We start from the raw sequence: 14,602 nt of genomic DNA, 5'->3' as shown, positions 1-14,602 counted from the left end.
CACACACACACACACACACACACACACACACACACACACACACACACTAGGATGTGAGTGTAGAGACAAGAGAAACCAGTTAGCAAGCCACTGAGTATCCCGGATGAGAGATAATTATGGCTTGGATCAGGGTCATAGACATGAAATGATGAGAAGTAGTCAGATTCTGAATATATTTTGAAAATAGAACCAGCAGGATTTGTTGAAAGATTGTATGCATGAATTAAGAGAAAGAGATGAATCGATGGTTCTAAAATGCTGGTTGCCATTTACTAAGGAGGGGAAGGTAAAGCAAGTTTTGGTGGGGCGGGGGTTGGGGGGAATTACGATTTCTGTTTTGGACACATTTCATGTGAGAGGCCAAGTGAGGAGGCAGGTGAAGATGATTCGGCACACAGGTGGAGATAAATCTGGAGTTGAGGGAGAGATCCGGGCTTGATAATATACTTGGGAGTCATCAGCATTTAGATGGTATTTAAAGCTGTAAAATTCTATAAGGTCATCTTGGGAGTGAGTGGATATTGATCAAGTTAAAAAACCAAGCTTTACTACATCGTGAAGAGTCCAGACTGAGGAACTAAAACCAAAAGAGGGAGAGGAGGAGGGAGGGAAAGAGTGAGAGGCCAAGAAGAAATGGCCAATGAGGGAGGAGGAGAACTGAGAAAGCATGACGTCCCAGAAGCCAAGTGAACAAAAATAGAAAAGAGTGAGGATTATACTTTTTGATATACAGAAACAATTCTTTACCTTATAAGGAAGATATAACGATATAAAAATATTCCAAATTTAGTACAGTGAGTGGTAAGTGCTACAAAAGATCTGTATTCCAACTGCTACAGTCACACACAGAAGGGACTTCCTGACCCTCAGTTCATGGGAGGCCGGCATGAAGCAGGTGGCATTTAAACCCAATGTTGAGAGATGTGTGGAAATTTGACGGGTAGAAGGGGAGGAAGAGGGGACAGTTATATCAGGGGGAACATCTTAGAAAGAAGCTCAGAGAAGAGAAAGAACAAGGTATATTTAAGGAACAGGGAGTAGTTCAAGCTGGCCTGGGTGTAGACGACGTATAGCCTACTTTCTGCACACCTCTAAGGCAGGTGATGTTCAGATTTTGCTATGTGGTCTTTGTTTCTGTTTTTTATTACCTCTCCAAAAGCAATGGGTATAAGAGGTCTTAACACAACCCTGAAACGTTTTCAATCCTTTCCCCCAGTCTAACTAACTGTTACCTACCAAATCTTATATTTTCATTTGTAAATATGGTAACAGTCATGGAAAACATCTGTGTCTGTTTATCATCTGTGGAGTTCTTGTTCTGTGTAAACTCTGGTGGGAGGAAAAAAAGAGTAACAAATATGCAAAAGTATTTATTGTACTACGAGTCCCTACTGTGTTTCAATTCTGAAGTTGGGAGGAAGAAGTTAGAGAGAGAAATAGGAAAAAGATAAGGCTCACTCTTTGAGCAGTTACATAAATTTATGAGGACAGTCTGCCTTAATGGTTGGAAAATAGAAAATTCGTTCTATAGAGTTGGAGTTTGGCCCAGCATAGTCTGACCTATGCTCCAGTTCCATGGAGACGAGAAAGTTGTGTTGCCTGCAACCATATACAGAATTCCTTAAAAATAACAGTCGTTATCTCTGGGGTCTGATCAACTCATGGCACTGAAGAGAGAAAGAGATAGAAAGAAACATGAGGAGGAATCACATGAGATTTTATTGTCAGTAATAGACAGGAAATATATTAATAGATTCCATCCCTCAAGAAAATGAACATGGTAAATTTTCTTACAGATATTTTAATGTGAATTTTAATTTTAGGGCCAGTTGCACAAGTTTTTTCCCCATCTTTGTATTGCCAATGGCACAGTGGGATGAACAGAGAACCTATTATCTAGTTCAAACTCAGACGCCAATTTAAGCCCCCAGTCTCTTTGCTCCTTATGGGCCTCATTTGCAAAATTGAGGGAGAGGACACTGGTATATATAATCAAGTGGGAAAGACTTTGGAGTCATACAGATTTAGTAGCTATATGATGTTGGGCAAGCTACTGACTGTCTGAATTGCAGTTGTTAAACTGCAAATTAGAATAACAGCTCTCACACAGTGCTGTGATGAGGATTAAAAGAAATCATGTAGGGAAAACTTCTGGCACATAGTAGACCCTCAATAAATATTCATTTCCTTCCTTCTTTTAACTTGAGCATTTCAGTTCCAGTATAATGTCAAGCCCTAATTTGGGGGAAAATTTTTTGAGAGAAATTACAGAGTTTACCACTATTAGTTGTTTTAAATTTTTAAAAATTGGCATCCAGTCTGTTTCAGAAAATAAGACAGCCTCTATCTTTAGGGTAAAGATAAAGAATTTGTAGGGAGCACGTACTACATGAACAGTGAGGAGAAAACTGGTATTCCCCTCAGGAGAAAGTTTAAGATTATTTGGGAAAAAAGAGAATGGGAGGAAGGGAGGAAGGAAGTTAGCTGATAAATAGTTTTAAAGCCTATAAATTAAAAATGAACCAAGTAAGAGAAAGAAAGGTATTTGCTCTGCTGCCCTTCCCATTAAGTTGGGTTAGGTATTAGGGCTGGCATGACACAGACATCTTTCTTGTTCCTAAAACGGAAAAAAAAATCTTTTATGAAAGTGAGTGAGTTTACAGCAGGAATGTCAGCTCAGTGAATGATTCAGTGCTCTATGTAAGTGGATATATACTTTACTACTTTGACCTTTCTGTATTTTTCACATTTTGCCTGACAACATATTGCAACCGTTCCTTTCAGTTAGCAATTAAAGTCTAATTTGCAGCTGCCTTTATAAAACCAGAGCTTCCCTGCAACAAATGAAAATTTTCAAGTCCTCTTGTTTGATCTCTAGTATCATACAGTTCGGTATTTCAGACATATAAAACGCCCAGAGCACAAAAAAAAACACAGTAAATAGTCACCGTCCCTTAGCACCATCCGTTACTCAATGTTTCAGTTTGTCATACAGTATGAAATATAAATGAAGAAAAAGAGGAAGGGAGACACAGCAGTAATTTATGCCTGTCTAGAAAGTTTGGCACTGCAGCTCCAAGTACAGGGAGCCATTTACAGGAGGAAAACCGTAACCAGAGAGTATGGAAGTGTGGAAGGTGAGATCATCCACCAGCAGCAATCTTTCAAATTCATAGACACTTTCGGATTCATGAGGTGAGAATGAGCAGTGCAGAGAACTGTGAAGTTCATTTGTAGTGTTTGACTTTGTTAACACGCACTCTCAAGCTGTCCTTGTTATGAGATGGTGGTCGAATAGTAAGTGAAAAAAAAAAAATCACTATGGAAAATATCCCCATTAATTGGAAACAATAATAGTGTTACACATAAACAAGTTAAAGGACTATATGTAACTTGAAAGTGTTATTTAAAAGAGAAAAAAATATGTAAATTTAGCAGAACCTTGTACCAATCATTTAAAAAAAAATCTTTACCTGAACTTTTAAATGATTAATTTGAATTAATTTTAATTTATCTGAATGCATTTGTCTTCTGTTAAGCATGATCAAAATTTGTCTCGAAACATTTTTTTTTAAACTAAACATTTTCTTCAAGGCAGAATTAAATCTATCAACAATTTAATACAGACAAGAAAAGTAATTTATGGAATTAAGCAATGATCCAATGATCCGTGCCTTTCTTAAATTTCTCTCACTAAGCCCCACATAGATGTTATTTCAATTTCAAAATCAGAAGAGGGAATGCCCAATATGTCTTAGTAGTTTCTCTAGAAACAGGCAAATCAAAATCTAGTAATCAAATGATGAGAGTCTTTAAGGTGTTTCGGGGTGAGAGAAGGGAGGGGACGTAGCATCAGTATGGCTTTGGGGGTCTGAGTGTGTACCAGAAAAATTAAAATACCGTGCATCAATAAAGTGTCACTTATTCTGAAAGACTTGTCTAGCAATTCAGAAATTTTAAAAGTAAACATTTGGGTTAACAAAAATATACACGTATAATAATAAACATGATTAAATTAGGCGTAAGATCAGGAAAATCTAAAAGGACACGTAAGGACCTTAGCTGTATAGACCAGAGCTTTTCAAATTTTAAAGTGCACACAAATCGCTTGGGATCTCATTAAAATACAGATTATGAAACAGTTAGTTTGGGGTGGGGCCCAGGATTCTTCATTTTTCATGAGCTCCCAGGCCATGCCAATGCTGCTGGTCTACGGACCACACTTTACGTAGCAAAGCCCCAGATCACGATAAAGGAAGAAGGTTTATCCTAGAAATTGCACCTAGAGAAGTGTGACTATCATATGCTCTTTCAGAGCAACCCCTGTTCCCACTCTGTTATTTTCAATGGAATTTACTCTAGAAAACATAAATGAAAGTAACATATTCAAATAAACACAATGTGATATCCTACTAAGGTAAATATATGAATTACTTAACTCGGTGCTCAAAAGAGCCTGTGAAGTAAAGACTTTTATTATCTTCACTTTATGGAAAAAGAAACGGCCTTGGGGAATTGAACTAATCAAGTCAAAACCACATATGCAGGATTTAGAAACAGTTCTGAATTGGGCAAATCTTACTCCAGAGCCTAAATATTTTTGTCAGTTTTACTACAATTGTCAAGATTGCCCTATTGCATTCTTAGTAATCTTGCAAACAAAGCACTAGACACAAAAGATACAGTAGGGATACAATGGTGTATGAACGTTGGGCTATACCATCTTCATTGACAGCATCTAGAACAGGAGTCACTCAAGAATAACTGCTTGTGACATTAGAGATCTTACATGTGTGGTGAATAGCAGCCTTGATGCAATAAATAATCTGTTTCAAGAACCAGAATGAATGACAGATGAGAATAAAATACTGGATTAAGCTCCTTACGCTAAAGAGCAGACAAATAGATTCTAGATAAGGACATACTGGAGGTTCCACAGCCCTGAACATATGGGATTACCACTAAAGCTCCACGTCGGAAAAAATAGCCCTTAGATTTTAGAATCCCTAAGGGACTTTTTTACTCTATGAAGGGTACACTATTCAATATTTTATGCATTCTGTTATTATTAAAGGGTATAATCCTTCCCCTAAGGTGTGCTGGCCCCAGGGTCTTTGAACAAGTCTAGACCAGAATTAATTAGGAGCCATCATTTTCATTACAAGTATGCTATAATTATGTCTGCTTATTTCACACTGTTCAATATACTCCCTCCTGTTAAACTACAGCACAAGGCCTTTAGCACCTGTTGCTTATTTCTGCCAGACTGAAAATATTCCTTTCTCTTTATTATTCGTGTGCAAGGCTAAGATGAACTTGCCAAGAGCTGTCATTCTTGAATGCACCTGCCAAGTGTCAGATACTTTAATAGGTGAAATGCTTATAGCATATGCTGTGTTTGCTGCAGCTTCCAACTTCCAGTGCCCAGTATTTCACAAGAGATTGAGTATATTCAGGATGACCGATCCATTCCTTGATACGTGTGTATGTGACCATATGCCCATGCGTATACAACACACTTATATAACACACCCCCCAGGTTAGCTTTGGCTGAGAATATATCTTACAGTAATTTACTACCGTACATCTTCAACTTATAAATCCCTTGGACTATACTTACTGATTTGTTGGCAGTTGTTTTCATGGCATCAGTCTGTGTACTAAAAAATAAAAAAATAAAATTGAGTTTTGGGCTTCAAGGTAGCACCCTACGTTCTGTTTTGATAAGTTCTTTGCTCTCCTTTTCTGAGGATGCCTAATACTTTTCCCACTCTCCTATTAGGTCTTCAATCCATCCAGATAAGAGTACTGCAAAGCTCGTGTAATTGAGGGATGGGGCCTAGAATAAAGGCATCCATCCTCGATATACTGAGGTACCCAGCAGGGTGAAGATGGAAAGGAATGCATCCCTTTTCCATGAGTTATTCAACTTTATCCTGCCAGTCTCATCAGATGTTATCAGAGGTGTGGAATGGAAGGAAGGGTAGAGAAGGTTTTCTAGAATGCTGACGTGGGACTAAATGCCAAGAAAGATGGAGTGATGATGGTTCTGCTTTCATAGCTTTACCACATTCCCAAGGATGAGTGAGGGCTTCCACGTTTTGTTCAGTTTCCGAGGAGCCCATGTGTTTTATGTTTACCTTCCCTGCCCGGCAGAACATTAACTTCCCTTTCCTTGACAGATATCAAAAATCCATGTAAAACTTTCCTGCAATCCACAGTAAAACTGACGTCTGCAGTAGGAAGCAGTCTTATTTTATGAGCACCCTTCTTCAGAGAACCTCAAGATAGAACAATTTAGACAATTTTCCCTTTTGAAACAGTAGAGCAAAATATTCCTAGACCTCCCTCTCCCTCTTTTTCTCCCTCACTTTCTCTCTCTCTTTTGCTTTCACTCTCCCACCTTCTCATACATGAAAACACCATTCAGAGCTCAAGCTGCTTGATAATTAAAGAAGGAATTATACATCCTAAGGGCTTTACTATTAGAACATACATGAGTGTAGTTCATGAACAGCAAGCTTTCACGAACCAAGTGGTCAAGAACCTTGTTGAAATAGCACCACCAGAATGAAACCAAGGGACCTTTCTCAGAGGAAGAATTTCCCATATAAGTAAGTCTACAAACCTGTACACTGACAATTCATTACACCTTCTAGAAAGGGAGGTGTTGCTGTATAGGACTATAGTCAAACTGGATTTTTCTTATCCTAAGTTAACGTATGCCTTGGTAACTCTACTTCCTTGGATGTGATTCAGTCACAAGTGGGATTTTCTCAGAGGTTCTTGGCACACTTAGTTTCTAATTGATGCCACTGATAACATAAAAACAGGATTGGGTTATACTTGAGGACAAAAAAAGATTCTTCAGGTGCACTCCGAATGAGCTCATTTCATCCAGCAAAGGAACGGAAGAGCATCTGCAGGTAAGGTGACTACAACTCTACTACCTGTAAGTAATAGTATTACTGGATCATTACCTAGGAAAACAACCCTAGAAAAAGGTCAAAGCTGGTAGCTTTCAGAGGACTCAGAAAAGCACGTAGGGGATAGAGTTCTCTTTCTTTCAGAGCCTAGGCCACTGATCAAAGAATTCCAAAGAGAATTCTGTGCACAGTCACTGACAAAATTTAAAAGGAGCTTAGAGGCCCGTTTCCAGCCAGAATGATCTGAAAGCCCTGACATGTACCATTATATTGTTTGATGAACATTTCCAGAAGAATGAGATGTCCGTTTTGACCTTTGCAGTGCGAGTAACACATGTCGAAAGGAGGACAGAAGGCTTATTTTTATACAGATAGCAGAAAGCTGCTCCCCTTGTTAAGAAAGCATGGCAGGCTGATTTTGTCTTTCTTTTTTCCTTTGTAATTTGAAAGTCCTCCCAGATAAACCTTCGCAGTATACAACTTGGTTTTGACATCCTGGCTTTATGCCTCTGTTTATAAGTCATGCAAGGAAGTCATCTATCTTGACCAATATGGCTCAGACATATTTTCCATGTTAATTACACATGTTTGGACTGACATTGCAGTGATACAATTTCATTTGTTTAAAACAACAGAATGGATGGCTCTTTAACTCAACAAATGTAGGTAAAAATTCTTCCCAGAGTAAATGCAACAAGTCTGGAAATTATAAAGGCACAGGCACTAGTGGCTGAAACCCCAGAGACTAAGAAGCTGATATTCTGCAAAGATCCCTTATTTAGATTAAAAGCATGTTGGAAAACTACGACATAATTATCAAAAAATTATAATTATAATATTATGTGTTAGACACTCCAACAAGATTGGTGTCCTAAAAATAATCACCAGCTGAAAAGGAAGCAGAAGCATTTTTAACTCTAACCCAATGGAACTATTCGAATTTGGGCTGTGTTTTTGAGCAGGACCTCCACATTTTTTTACGCTTACCAGAACACCAGCAGTTAACCCCGTAATGGCCAACTGCTAGTTATTACCCTACATTTGGTCCACAGCTGCATGGTTCTGCTCACTTTATTGTCATTTCAGCCCTCAGCCCATTAGATGCCTGGTGACCGCTTGCATGCAGAGGGGCCTTTGGTTAACTAAATCCCCATCAGGATCACAGCTGTTGTAAAACATTCAGTGACAAAAATATCCATGTGCAACGCATAGTAGATAAATTTGCGAGCCAATCTGAGCAAAACTTGAAAAACAAATGAGGGGACTAGTCGAATTCTCTGGCTTCTGAACTACATTTCCTCTATTTGGGGGGAATATGCTTTGTAACATTCCAGCATTCCCCTCTCAGTGCGACAGATGACTGGGGCTAAATTTCAGAGTGATAGGCCCAGTTAAGCAAAAAATATACTTTTCCACCTTCCTTCACTCAGCCTCAGCAGTTAGAGAATGAATGTCATGTTCAGTTATTCAGACAGATTCCTGACTTTGGCGTAATACTAACGGTCAGTATTGGGTATTTATTCACGATGTGCCTCAGCTTAAGACACCAAACCCTTGTTTCAGTTTCTTCCAGCCTGGAGGCCTAGCACAGTGGTTGCGTATGTGCAAGTGTGTCTTACCCCAATCATGTGCAACAGCCAGTGCTGCCAGGTCCAGTTCATCGCACAGAGGGCCCTGAAAGTGCCCTGTAGGTGATTATGGTTGGTGTTACAATGGTCAACCCCATGTCCGGTTATGACACTGAGAGACTGCCGATTCTGCTTCACCTCGCTACCTGCAAATGTTTAAAAACAGGAAGAAGACAAGGAGATAAATGACCTACGCCCCAAAAATAGAATGTGAGATCCATTTCTCGATTGTATCATTGAATGCCACTCCTTTGTCACTTTTTGTCAAGATCCAAAATCAAGTAACAGATGTGATCTGAGACTCCAGATCACAGATCTAACTAAATTTAAACCCACAAAGGGAGAGTTCATTCTGGTTCTAACTAATCTGCAAGTTGGTTTGTACATGCCTGTGTTGATTGATTGAATTCCTACCCCACACATATTCTGTTCATTCACTAAATTGTTGAGCTGTTGCTTAACAGTCAGGGACCTAGACTTCTCTCCTCCATTAACTCATTCAGACATGTCTTAAGCACTCACTATGTGCCAGGTACTGAGGATAAAATATTAATAAGTCACAGTCCTGGCATGCAAGGAATCTAGGGTTCAGAGGCATATAATCTCTCAAATGTAAGAGAGGGAAGATTCTTTTTTTTTTTTTTTTTTTTACCCTTCCATTAATTCTCCAGTCCTCTGCTGCCATAAATTATACAAATTTATGAGAGGAAAAAGTGCCATTAGTTAGTTTTAGGTGTTTCCCCAACTTGGTGAGGTAGGAGAGAACTCGTGTATATTACCTATGCACTGATGAGTTACTGACTTCTTAGTAATGTTCGTTGAGGAAAAAAAAGATTTTTAAAATTTTGAAACTAAAAATTATCAGGTAGATATCTGGAGCACAACCAATGCATTATGTGCATGGAGTTAAAAAATATAATTTATACATTCTAGCTTTAAAGAATTTAAGTCAGGGAAAACAAGATTATGACAAATAATTAAACAATTGTGTGTGTATGTCTATATATCTGTGTAAGATGTGAAAAATTATGTATAGGAGAGCTCTTGGTATAGAATGGTCAAGGCAAACTTAATTAGTTTAGATTCTCATAATCTAAATTATGTTGCCGCACTTCATGATATTTTACAGAGGGTCCCCTCCATCCATAAGATAAAGCACTGGAAGGGCTGTGTGGAATCCGTAGGTGAGTGCAACTCTGCTACATGAAGCCTGTAAGCTTATTAAAGATTTGATCAAGACCAGTGAATTCCAAGCCTACCTTTGGTCTGTCTCCCTTTTGGATCCCTATTTCTACATATTTCAGCTTTTTCTTCTTGTGTCTCCTCTCTATTGGTTAATTCTGTGCTGTTATTTGAAGGCAGGTCATGGTTCATAAAATAGAGGTTTTCTCTAAAGTTAAAAAAATAAAAAGAACTTTCTGGATTTGAATGTGAGCTTCTTCCTGACCAAGAAGACCTATAAGATATATCCCTTTACACTAAATATATAAACCTGGGGCCAAGGATTAGTGATTTCTCCTCCTCTAATGTAATAAGAAAGTACAATAGTAAACATTTTCTGAACTTGTTCAAAGTTTTTTAAAAAAAATAGAGCAGCTCACTTCTTATATTTCTCATAATAGAGGAGAAATGAAGATGTGGCATTCAGTTTAGTCCAAAAATTACGTATTGAGAGTGTGTGTGTGTGTGTGTGTGTGTGTGTGTGTGTGTATCCATGCTAATAGCATATATGTATATATGCTATTAGGTGAGATATTGTGAGCACAAAGGAAAATAAGACAGTCCCATACATAAAGTTACTTCTAATCATCAGAGAAGTAGAAGAGGAGCAAAGAGCTTAATCATGATACAGATAGATTAAAAGGAGAAGGAAACGTATCATAAAAATACGTATAAGGGGGCTTCCCTGGTGGCACAGTGGTTGAGAGTCCGCCTGCCGATGCAGGGGACACGGGTTTGTGCCCCGGTCCGGGAAGATCCCACATGCCGCGGAGCGGCTGGGCCCGTGAGCCATGGCCGCTGGGCCTGAGCATCCGGAACCTGTGCTCTGCAACGGGAGAGGCCACAACAGTGAGAGGCCCGCCTAACAACAACAACAACAAAAAATACATTTGAGGATGAGCACCTGGGCCATACCAGATAGTCTCTCAAGAGGCAGGTAAACTAACTCTTAAAAGAAAAGCAAAATTTAGGAAATCAAAGAAAAAGGAATGACACAGACTCTTACTTCCAAGGAAACAAACAGTTTTTGAAAAGAACTTTTCAAACAAAAAATTTTGAATTTTAGGGAACAGCAAATAACTCAATACAAAATGCAAGAGTTGGAGAGAGAGAAGAGATTGGAAGAGAGGGGGCTTTATACACCAGATTACAGAGTTTGGAATTTATTAGATGAGGAAGATGCATTAAAAAATTTTATGAAAAAGAATACCATGATGAGCTAATAAGGGCCTATGCTAAGCACCATTTGCCGTGAACAAGAAAAATAAACATATTGAATATATTCAGGAAATAAAATTGATACGATTTCACTTGGAAAATGTAGAGGAAAAGCTGGTGTCAAATGTGATATGCAAGTTTTGCCTTGAGTGATTGAGTGATAGATGTTACTACTTGAAATAAGAAACAGAAAAGGGAATGGGATCAAGAGCAGAGGTGGAAGCCTAAGGCTTAAAATAGGAGGTAGGGGATAAAACATCTGAAACTGCAAAGGAGATAAAACGTAAAAATATAAATGAGTGTTTTATTCACCACTTTTCTCTGAAAGCTAGATAGACGTTTTCTGACAGATTCTTAAAAGAAAGATTTTCTTTTAATCTTTATTGGAGCATAATTGCTTTACAATGGTTAGTTTCTGCTTTATAACAAAGTGAATCAGTTATACATATACATATGTTCTCATATCTCCTCCCTCTTGCATCTCCCTCCCTCCCACCCTCCCTATCCCACCCCTCTAGGTGGTCACAAAGCACCAAGCTGATCTCCCTGTGCTATGCGGCTGCTTCCCACTAGCTATCTATTTTACGTTTGGTAGATATGTCCATGCCACTCTCTCGCTTTGTCACAGCTTCCCCTTCCCCTTCCGCATATCCTCAAGTCCATTCTCTAGTAGGTCTGTGTCTTTATTTCTGCCTTACCCCTAGGTTCTTCATGACATTTTTTTTCTTAAATTCCATATATATATGTTAGCATATGGTATTTGTTTTTCTCTTTCTGACTTACTTCACTCTGCATGACAGACTCTAGGTCCATCCACCTCATTACAGATAGCTCAAGATTACACTTAATAAGATTGAATCTGAAAGTCAACCCTTTTAACTGAAATAATCCATATTCTGAGAATGATAACTAAGAACAGTATTTCCTAAGAGCTCTAACTACAAAATGTTGTAGTTTTAGAAAACATTACATCTCACCATTACCTGAAACTAGATTTCTTTACGTAACATATAAGCTTTGCATTTCATTTAAAGTGAAAATACTGTGCTATAAATCTTATAAATATTGGAAACTATACATTTCATGAGATATTATTCAATTTTTAATTAGAAAATGTATAGGCCAGCCATTTATACGAGAGAGAGAGAAGGAGAGAGAGAGAAAGGTAATAATATGAGAGAGAGAGAAGTAATACGAGAAAATATCCACACACATAATTTAAGAAAAAAAAAATGTCATGAAGAACCTAGGGGTAAGACAGGAATAAAGACACAGACCTACTGGAGAATGGACTTGAGGATATGGGGAGGGGGAAGGGTAAGCTGTGACAAAGCGAGAGAGAGGCATGGACATATATACACTACCAAATGTAAGGTAGATAGCTAGTGGGAAGCAGCCGCATAGCACAGGGAGATCAGCTCGGTGCTTTGTGACCGCCTGGAGGGGTGGGATAGGGAGGGTGGGAGGGAGGGAGATGCAAGAGGGAAGAGATATGGGAACATATGTATATGTATAACTGATTCACTTTGTTATAAAGCAGAAACTAACACACCACTGTAAAGCAATTATACCCCAATAAAGATGACAAAAAAAATGAAATAATCTGACATCATTGTTTACCTATCAGTTGGCAAAGTTGAAGAAATGGTAAGAAAACAAGCACTTTTAAATACTGTCAGTGGATAAAAAGAATTTCTTGTATAGCAGTTTGAAAATATAGATTAAAACCTTTAAATTTTGCACACCGTTTTTATCAAGCATGTTATTTATAAATTATGGGTGTATTCAAGAATTAAGCTGCAAACACACACACACACACACATATGTAATCCCTGTTTATGTATTACAAATGAAGTGGTAGTTTTTAATCAGTGTTTTTTAAATTTTAAAGAAAACATCATCCAATATTCAAAAATACTTAAAAAATGAAAATTTTCATCTTCCTCAAAAGGACTTTTGAATGGGTATTTTGCTCATACTACACACGAAGTTCCAAAAATCTTCCCCAGTTTATCTTCCCTAAAATCCTCATTACAGTTTGGCAGCCGCTCCCAATGTCTCTGATTCTCTATTACTCTCCAAAACTTTTTTCTACAATTGAGCACTGGCCATTTATTCTCTCTCACCTCTTTTCTCCATCTTTTCAACTCAACGTTTTTCTTTTCTTGCATGTGTCTTCCTCACATGGATTAACATAGCCTCTGAGACTTACACATTGCTCTAATTCATCCATTTCCTGGATCAACACAGCAAAACCCCATGCCTGAAATTGCCAAAACAAAGTGTCCTTCCTGTTTGGAAGGTAGAAGAGAATGCTTTAGAAGAAGAGCAATAGCTGAAAATATGTATATGTGTTAATTTTTGAAAGTATCTGTCATAGAGAATTTATCATATTTGCCATATTTATAATTGAGAATATTTGAAATTCTAATTATCCAACAACAGATTGGTTACATTAATTATGCTAAATTGATGCAGTAGAATTTGATGACATAGCTTTCAAAAGGTTTGTGTGTGTGTATGTACATATGAAGTACATTTAATGACAATATTCATATACTAAATTTTAAATCCCTAGTTTAAATAAACGTGTGTAGAGTTAATTTCTCCACTTTTTATTACTGGCTTCGTTGATATATCAAAATATATCAGTAGGATAAGAAATTATGTTTTTCTTTTGTCCTATGTTTTCTAAATGTTTTATAATTAAGTTATTTGTAAAGGTGAAAATCTTTTCTGCTCTAATATAACTAACGTGTTAAACTCAGAGAAATGAAAATGTGTCTAATTTCATCCAAACTGAATTTTTTTAAAGTCTCCAATTGACATTCACTTACAATCATGTATGCTAGTAGTTCTAAAAACAGATGTGAGTTATTTTTAGCACTAACTTAAAAAATATAGAACAGTTTCCAACTATATTAATTTGCTAGGGCTGCCATAACAAAATGCCACATACAGGTGACTTAAATAGCATAAATATATTCTCACAGTTCTGCAGGCTGCAAGTCCAAGATCAAGGGGGTGGCAGAGTTGATTTCTCCTGAGGCCTCTCTGCTTGGCTTACAGATGGCTGCCTTCTTGCTGTGTTCTCACATGGCCTTTCCTCTGTGCACGTGTATCCCGATAATCTCCTCCTCTTCTCATAAGGACACTAGTCCTACTGCCAGAAAGTGGATATCAAAATAATAGAAAGATACAGTTTATACAGTAGCACTACTGTATATTTTATTATATTTTAATTCTTTGAAAGTGTGTTATCTACAAAATAACTGTTAACTAAGAAGTATAATTAATTGAAGATGCCTTTTTTCAGTAACGCTAAAAAACAGAAAGAGGCTGAATGTATTTCCTCCATTTTTAATCTAGCTGTGCCATTACAAGTGTCACACACACAACTGTGCTAACAGATACAGTCATCTACAATGCACAGCTAGAAAGGAAATACTATACTCCAGGGAATGCCTTAAAAAAATTAGGAGAGCTACTCATTAGTTGTTCTTTGTTTTCTACTTTGGATTACATCAAACTGACCCAAACTCCTATTTATTACTAGTCCATTAAAACAAAAGCAAAGTTTAGACAGAGAACATTAATCAATTCATATTT

General features: G+C 37.6%; 1 long non-coding RNA gene across 1 annotated transcript in view; it reads right to left on the bottom strand.

Annotated features, from left to right (window-relative positions):
* LOC114901700 overlaps positions 1-14,088 on the bottom strand; it is a 20,115-nt gene extending 6,027 nt beyond the window's left edge. Inside the window, exons 1-4 of the long non-coding RNA XR_003795258.1 lie at positions 13,985-14,088; positions 13,120-13,284; positions 8,546-8,700; positions 5,621-5,660 (exon numbers count right to left, since the gene is read on the bottom strand). This is a non-coding gene — a long non-coding RNA (uncharacterized LOC114901700). The remainder of the gene's footprint in view (positions 1-5,620; positions 5,661-8,545; positions 8,701-13,119; positions 13,285-13,984) is intronic.
* Positions 14,089-14,602: the final 514 nt, after the last annotated feature.

This window comes from Monodon monoceros, unplaced genomic scaffold (genome assembly GCF_005190385.1).
Source record: "Monodon monoceros isolate NGI ecotype Baffin Bay Population unplaced genomic scaffold, NGI_Narwhal_1 Super_Scaffold_2, whole genome shotgun sequence".
In the NCBI taxonomy this organism is placed as follows: Eukaryota; Metazoa; Chordata; class Mammalia; order Artiodactyla; family Monodontidae; genus Monodon; species Monodon monoceros.
Note: the sequence above shows the minus strand (reverse complement) of the source record. Positions and strands in the feature narration are given on the sequence as shown.